At 39.2% G+C, this 8,845-nt stretch overlaps 1 non-coding gene across 1 annotated transcript; it reads right to left on the bottom strand.

The window, feature by feature from the left end:
* Nucleotides 1-8,491: 8,491 nt before the first annotated feature.
* On the bottom strand, nucleotides 8,492-8,598 carry LOC141589505 (small nucleolar RNA R71). The gene has a single exon (XR_012520440.1). It is a non-coding gene; the product is annotated as a small nucleolar RNA R71 (small nucleolar RNA).
* Between the last annotated feature and the right edge of the window lie 247 nt (nucleotides 8,599-8,845).

Consider the following 8,845-nt stretch of genomic DNA (forward strand, 5'->3'; position numbering starts at 1 on the left):
TAATTATTCATGCATTTTTGTACCTAGTATGGCCTACTTTATTTTAATCGTTATTACCCGAAATGTAAGGGAATAACGGTTTGTATGTAATTTATATACGATCTCGTATCGTCGGTTTGTAATTAATTAGTAGTTTTTATTAATTTAATTAATTAATGTATAATAGGAATAGCTATGTAATTTGATTGTAATAGTTATTTTTACCGGCGTTTCCAAAAGACGGAATTTACATCGAGACGGAGTCTATTTTGGAAGAGGTTCCAAATCCCGCATGAAAGTGCATGCTTGGAAGATGTTCCAATGAAGATGCTAGGGACCAAGGAGTTGGTTTCCGAATATATAATAGTCTAGTTGATTTAATTAGCTAGGTGGCTATACTAGGATTTATTCGTGTTTGCATGTTTATTTATTTTATATTATGCTAGTTCATCATGCCGAAATCGCCACACATGCATTTTATTTGGTTTCATGCTTTTATCATTTTATTGTCGATTTAAAGTTATCGAAGATTCACCTAGTTTGTTCACTTAAAGGAGAATGATAACTAATTGACAAGATCTATCACATTCTTTTAATTTAAAATTGAGATTAGCCTTACCAATTATTAACACCTATGAATCCCTTGTTCATTAGAGCCACGCTCGCCCAAGCGGGGTGTTCTCTTTTTACCTCGGGTAAGTAGGGTGATAACGGTTATCACGCGCCAAAGTTGGTTGGACTCAACGGGGTATAAGACGGTCTTGTATTCCGGGGCTAGTAGATGGGTTTGTTGAAATCCGTCGACCAAGAATTCTAAAGGTAGAATTAGTCAAGCGTTGACTTACCGAATTTACACAATTATGGGATGTCTCGCCCAAGCGATGCCTATTTTTGTCTAAAAACAGATGTTGGAATCATTTATATAATTTAGTGAGAATTCATTATATAAATGGACTTGTTAAAAATGTTTATCAAGTTTTTATAACATTCAATGTTAATTTTTCCTTTTTTTTCCGTTCATATTCATAAATGTATTTTCTATGACATCGCGCATTTCATCCTCCTTTCATCCTCTATTTATTATTATATTCGTTTCGTTCTTTCATGGATAGCGGTTTCTTTGAAGGAATTCGGTAGCAATGATTGGAAATATGATTTACCAATTCACCTACATAAGCTTACAAAGATTTTTGCGATTATTTTACAACTTAACGTCCATACATATTAAAAAGGGGTTTCATATTGCAAAATCTTATTACGAGTTTAGAATATGAGTCACATTTTATCAAGAGTGTCTTGATTTCGAAAGTGATACCTCCGTCATGAACATGACATATTAGTTTTAATTACTCAAGAGTAATTCAAAAGTTTGTGAAAAGAGTTTTCAAAAACATAAAGAATACTCCAATATAATACCGTCAAATGGCTCACTTCGAGAAAGGAAAAATCGATTGTTTATGCGCTAAAGAGTTTAGGCATATGATGACAATTGAACGGTTAGGTAGTCCAATTTCGCAAGAAGTTGAGATTTTGCCACATGTTGCACTCACTTTATAGTAATTTACTCTTACTAAGTGTATAAAATATCACGAATGACTTGAAGAGAGGTCTTCATGAGATTCATTTTTGCTTGTTGAAGCAAAGAGGAATGTGAATGTGAGTGGGAGTTAAGAAGAAGCAACCCTAGATGTATGTGATAGGACAAAGTTGAAAGAGACATCTACACAATGGATAGGCTAGTTCCACAATCTTGGTATGAGATACCATACGGGTCATTTCTTTGTAAAGAAGTTTACACGAATTGATAAAACGTAAGACGTCTAGCATAGGACATTTTTGTATCGAAATGATGCTAGAGTAGCAACGATTTCGATAAGGACAAATGTACCTAAATTTGGTTTTAAAAGAATGTAATCATATATGTTTATACATAGTAGGCATCACTCATGTGAATTAAAACAAAAGGTTGTACCTACTCCAATGATAACTTGGTGGTTGGTTTAGACCACTCAAGTTAGAGGTATTTCACATTCTTCACGAAAACTAAATATTATACTATCTTGTAGATTTTAAAGTCTCTAATCCGGTGAACCTAATTGATCAAACCTCAAGTAACTTCGTTTAACGTGTAAATGATTAGCACATCATACAACCATTTGATTGAGAATCTTGTAGATACCCAGTATCTGCTAAGACTCCAACAAACACCCGATGATTATCGGACTACAACATGTTTTGGAATCGCAGCGTTTGAACGACAGTTTATATACAACTTTACGTCGGAAAACTTAAAACGATTTCGAAAATAAAATATATAAAAACATTTCAAAAATACCTGGAGTGTTTAATGCACGACGACGGGGTCGCAATGACACTAACTAGAGTCAAAACCGACACCGGACCAAAAACCGACTCAAAAATTCAAATCCCGACTCCAACAACGAGTCAAACCGAGTCAACCACCAAAAACAAAACATTTCAAATCTTCTACCTTAAGTTTTCCCGGATTCATGTTGGTCAAGTACCAAACATGTGACTATAAAATCTAGGATAGAACAAATCATGATTGCATTTGTTGTGAAAGTGACAACACAACTCGAAGAACCGCGACGTGGCTCGCGCCTCTTTGAGCAGCCCAAGTGGCCACGTCGCTCAAAACTCACACAACCACTCATTCTCCTATAAATACCCCTCAAATGCCATCCATTTGAGACTGACGCGAGTGTCCGCCCCATCTTTTCTCCCTTAAAATTCTCGACTCGACTTCTTAAGTCACAATCCAACGCGTATTTACGACCTACCGATCGTAAATACAAGCCTTACACATTGTTTGGTACCGTCATCGTGCATTAAATCACTTGACCGACCATTTCGACCACTACACCATCACTAATATTAAAACACTCTTTTTACTAACCAAAACGGTTTTAAACCGAGTTTTTTCCGATCAAACAAGTTGTTACACTTACGTCGGTCACTCGCCATAACCAAACATGTAAGTATGAGGGTGTAAAAATCCTCTTTTATTATGTTTTCATTTGTTTCATGACTATAACATGCTAAAACGTGCATAACATGAACCAAATCATGGAATAAACGAGCCAAAACTGATTTTTGGCCTTGGACAGAAGCCCCTTGGTTCGCCGACTAGCCCGCGCCTAAATGGGGTATCCAGGCCAGAGATCAACCGTGTTTGTTCTCGTCATTTCCCTTTAATCCATTTTCATATTTGTAATCGGGTTTCACCATTTCAAATATTTTCGAATCCCTTTTTATTTCATGTTATTTGTTTTAACCATAAAATATTTTTCACCCTTGGTTCCTCATACCATGACGGTTAAATCCGTGTTCCGGTGATAATATTTGGTTAATAACATTTAAAAGGTATTTTGAAACCTTCTATTTCATTTCTTTACATTTCCAAAATAAACATATTAGTCACCAACACGAAGTCATCCTTGGTTCTACATACCATGCCGGATTTTAACCCGGGTACGATGATGAGTATCGACTAATTACATTCAAATGGACTTAAAACAATTAGTCCATATTTATTCTCAAAACTATTAATGTCAAGTTTGTCAAATCGAACCCGACACCGAATATTATCAAAATAATGATGATTATTCGAGTCTATCTCTTCTAATCAACAAATGCGATCTAAACGACCCCTTCAAATCAAACCGGGTTCAAATACCCATTTTCAACACATTTTATAACGTTTTCTAAAATGTCAGAACACGACACATAAACCGTGGGCTAACCCGCGCCTAAACAGGCCCTCCATTTCTCATTTTCAAAACCAGGAAGAGGCCCTTTATACCGCCGGCTGGCTCGCGCCTTATATAGCCGTCTGGTACAGAGCCTGTTCCCTTCCAGCATTAGTCTAGGACGATTCCGACTCCGGTTAGCCCGGATATAGGACGGATCAGGTGACTATTTACTCGTTCAAAATCATGTTCGCAAAATACCAAGACAAATGGATCATGTTATGCATCATAAACCTAATACGGTAAATGGATGTTTAATTTCCGTCTCGCATGCAAATCAATCATTAATCCAACTCGACATCTTATACTTGATACTTGGATTCAATCAACCGACTTAGAAAGCTCTCACGTGTTAGGTTTAAATTATTGGATGCGCATTCATGCATTTAAACCGTTTTATCAACTTTTGCATTCAACCAACCAAGATCGATCAGTAGAGGCCGCTACACGGCGGGGATTGGGTGTCGATTAAAGGGCTTCCCAATACGTACCTTCACCTCTTACTCAGAAACTTTGGATAGTGGACGACCTTATCCAGGGCGTACGAGAGTCATTCTAGAGATAGGATGCTAAAGAAGGACGATTTCCTTATCTTTAGTACCTATGTCAAACGCTGCTTTGTTCTTCGATTTGACAGAGGTATAAAGTGAATTTCGAACGGGTTCCAGGCATCCCAAAAATGCTTGGTGGCGACTCCGAACATCTCTAATTGTTTCGAGACCCTTACCAAGACGAAACCGACCGATCTAAAACGATCCGGTCGAAAGCATTTTTACGCCGCCGAGCGTGGCTTTCAAAAGACCACTATATGTCCACAGATTGGCTTGGCGTGTAGGTGGCTATGTCCACATTTTGGCGACTCCACTGGGGAAAACTATGACACTTACGTCTTTGTGATCCCTAGATGGTGAGACTCGAACGAGGTCTTGGTTGGAATGCATTAATTGATATTACGGTCACGGTCGGGTTCCTTGTCCGGGCCCACAACCTAACCCTTTTCGACCAATTGGCTCGTCTCGTCGGCGTGAGTTTTTCTCATCCCCGCGTTTCGAATCCCGATTGAGTCAAGCATACCGTTGACGTTACGCATTTCTGTTTCGTCAAAGAGCTTTCATCACTTTCGAGCACGAGCCTAGGGCACCCTCCTTACACATTTTGTTTGGATTGGTATCCCTCTCGCAAATCGGGGTTTGATTGCTTGGTGTGTGACCCACCCTTTTAAGCCAAAACCCGTGTCAGCATAATGCATAATATAATGAACTGCGAGTGCTTGTGTGCTACTTGATCATAAGTCCTTCCGTTCATTTTAAAACTTTCAAAATCACCTTTTTGCGCCGTTATAATGGCCGTTTCAAACCTCGGTCTTTCGCCGACCGTTGCACGCCTTTTTAGGCTGTCGTAATGACGATTTTCAAACTCGGTTTTTATAACCATTTCAACACGCCTTTTAGGCTGTCGTAATGACGATTTTCAAACTCGGTTTTTATAACCATTTCAACACGCCTTTTTAGGCTGTCGTAATGACGATTTTCAAACTCGGTTTTTATAACCATTTCAACACGCCTTTCTAGGCCGTCGTAATGACGATTTTCAAACTCGGTTTTTTATAACCATTTCAACACGCCTTTCTAGGCCGTCGTAATGACGATTTTCAAACTCGATTTTTTATAACCATTTCAACACGCCTTTCTAGGCCGTCATAATGACGATTTTCAAACCCGGTTTTTCTAAAACCATTTCAAATAACCTTTTTACGCCGTTATAATCGCCGCATCTAGACACGGATTTTAACCCGTTTGCGCCGACAATGGCCCTTTCAAAACCTGAGAAAAGCACACACCCTTTTCTCGAGACACTTTCGGATCCCGAGGACCACGCACCGTCCCCGAGACCTCTTCAAACATATCAAACCCGATTTTCAAAACATACAATTTTGAATTTCAAAACCGTCTTGGGAAACAATAAACCGTTTTCCGAGCCGACTCAAACTCAAACCGTCTTTTGCAAATAAACTTAAGACAACCCTTTTCAACTGACCGACTTACGGAGATCTCTATCTTCGGAAGCCGTCCATAAAGCGATAAATGAATCTTTTTGAAAATTTCTATTTTCGAAAACTTCAGTCCACCATTCCAATTCCGCCTCATGTCTATCGAGTCAATGCAAACGTACTTATGAGTCGTCTCACCACGAGACTGATCCAATGGCGTCACGCCGTTATGTTGGACTCGTGTCAAAGGTTCGGTCAACACCGTCACGTCATAAATCGAGTCAGCACCGAGGAGCCACACACGGTCACCCTCGTCTTGTTAAGTCTAATCCTTGTCTCGTCCTTTGTGTTGTCTGCGTTCAGTCTTTGAACCGTGTCGGATTGAGTTGTAATGTGAGCCGTTTTTCTGTCTCAGAGCCATGGCCCCGTCTTCAGCTTCATGCAACAACAATGATAACAACAGAGATGTGACGACTGATCAACTAGCCAACCTGCTTACCGCTCTTAAGGTCACCCTCACATTTCCTTGTTTTTGCGTTTTACGAAATCCGGCACGGTTTCCATGACGCAGCTTTAAACATACGGATCATTTCCATGTCAGTCGAAACTCCAAAATTTTTTCGCTTTTTCGCAATTTTCCATCAAAAATCAAAATCGAAAATTGATAACACGACGTCAATTTTCCTCAAAATTCAAGCACTCACAAATTCGAGTCTTGACCTCAAAAAATCAAAAGTCAAATATACTCGTAAAAATCTATTTCTAAAATTCATCCTGACGGTTTGAGTTTGAATTTTTCGAGTCGCAAATCAATTTCAATAATTTCGATGCAATTTAATTCACAACACGAGTTAAGTGCTCAAATTTTCAAATCAATTCCTTTTGAATTCCGAACGTGACGATTCGTCGCGGAATTTTCAAAATTCATTTCGAATTTGAATTTTTAACTTTGATACGTGCTTTTTATATAGTCTTTTTAGCCTATTTTAGCACGTATTTCGATGCATTCTTATACTGTTTTTATAGTATTTTGCCCCGAAGTGGCTACTTTGGTTCGTTTTGCCCATTTTGTAGAAATGAACGCTAAAGTAGTGGAATCGTACTCTTTTTCGTCCTTTTTGCATGCATTTAGAGGAGACGGGATTTTTCCAGAGTGAGATACTGCATTTTGAAGCGTCATGGCACGGATTACGAGGCGTTCGGTGATGGACTTGAGGTGATTTGAAGTTAAAGAGCCCGATCGAGCTGTTAAACCACTCGGATTATTCTTGCTCGGAATTTGTGTTCTTTACGCCGGATTCGCATTGATTGTAATTCCTTCCTCTCTTCTTTATAATAATCAATCTTTGTTTGCTATAATTTCTCGTTTGCTTTATTATTTTCTTTGCCCTAATTTCTCTTTATACGATTTATTGTTTATTTCATAATGTTTACTGCTGGAAAATTATCTGCTGTTAGTTTAATTACCAATATGAGTAGCTAAACCCCTTTCATGTTGGGATTAGGGGATCTGCGGTAGGAAAGTGACGATGTAGTAAATGAATTAGACGAATTGATTACAAGGCTCTGTCACCATAGCAATTTAATTGTATTTATTCGACTTAGTTGAGTGCACACTTCTAAGTTAACCTTTAATCTGGCTAAAATTAATCCTAGATCGAAAGATTGGACTAAATAGGCCTGCTATGAACAGAAGACTACCCTGACGAGAATGAAAGTTAAGTTAGCGGTATTTTAGGATAGAAAGAGGACCGAGAGGACCTTTCACATCCGTCTTATATTAATTCGTCTGAGTCATTTACAGCTGAGTCACTGGACTACCGTAGTGAACCGAAATCCTGACATGTCCCTCTTTATCTGATAGTTTAAACTCATTTCCTGTCTTTACTACTCTTGCCCTTTATTTCTCTTTCCTTTTAAACTCGTAGTTTAGATAACAAATCAAACAACCCCCCCCCCCCATTTGTGACCAAATAGACGGACTTCTACAAATATCTTGCCTCCCTGTGGAGATCGACCTGACTTCCCTAGCTATATAGTTAGTTGAGTTAGTTTATTTTTGACAGGTATACGACAGACGTGTCAAATTTTGGCGCCGTTGCCGGGGAGGCAATTACCCTATTTGTTTTCGTTCCGTTTATTTTATCCGTCTCAGGGAATTTCTATTCCTTGAGGCCGTTCTTATTATTTTCTTTCAGTGTTGTTTATGCCCAGGTCAGACAGGTGTGAATTAGTTTCAGCTGATTCAGAACCGGAGAGATTATTCAGGCATAGACTCCGTCTGATAAGGAAATCATGAAAGGAAGACTTGAGTACTTTCGAGCCAAAGCTTGATCATTTTCTTTTCACGGAAGACAATCCGATTTCTACAGTAAATATGCCTAAACTTTCTACTCATTCAGTGCCTAAAGCCTCTTCTATTCCCAAAGGTTTCAATCTTCAGACTGAGGATGGGAACACATTTGATATCCGCCCTTCTTATATCAATCTGGTGGAGAGAAACATTTATAGAGGTGTGGCAGGTGAAGATCCGAGGAAGCATATGGAGACCTTTACCGATTACTGTTCCACTATCCCCGCCACTAAGGGGGTAACTCAGGACAAGATTAAGGAAGTTCTATTTCCTTTCTCTTTAGCTGATTCAGCCAGGGAGTGGCTAACTGACTTGGACCGCACAGCTGCTGGGGTTACAGATTGGGAGTCTCTTGCTCTTGCATTCTACAAGAGATATTTCCCTCCACAACGCACCAATTTGCTAAGGGCTAAGATTACAAGTTTCAGACAGGCTCCCGATGAAAGTTTCTATGAAGCATGGACACGATTCAAGAAGTTGGTGAGGTCTATTCCTCACCATGGTTTTGACCCATGGTTCCTAGCTAATCAGTTCTACAATGGGTTGTATGATGACCACAGAGCCATACTTGATCCGGCATCTAGTGGGAGATTCCAGGAGAACACCGATGATGATAAGGGGTGGTCTCTTATTGAAGAAATGGCTAATCACAGTGCTGAGTATGGAAACCCAAGGGATGGGATTAGGATAGTTCATGCAGTCGATAAGCAAGTTTTGGCTCAGCTGGAGACCATGAATGCTAGGTTCGACAAG

The sequence above is a fragment of the Silene latifolia genome, chromosome 6 (assembly GCF_048544455.1).
Source record: "Silene latifolia isolate original U9 population chromosome 6, ASM4854445v1, whole genome shotgun sequence".
NCBI lineage: Eukaryota > Viridiplantae > Streptophyta > Magnoliopsida > Caryophyllales > Caryophyllaceae > Silene > Silene latifolia.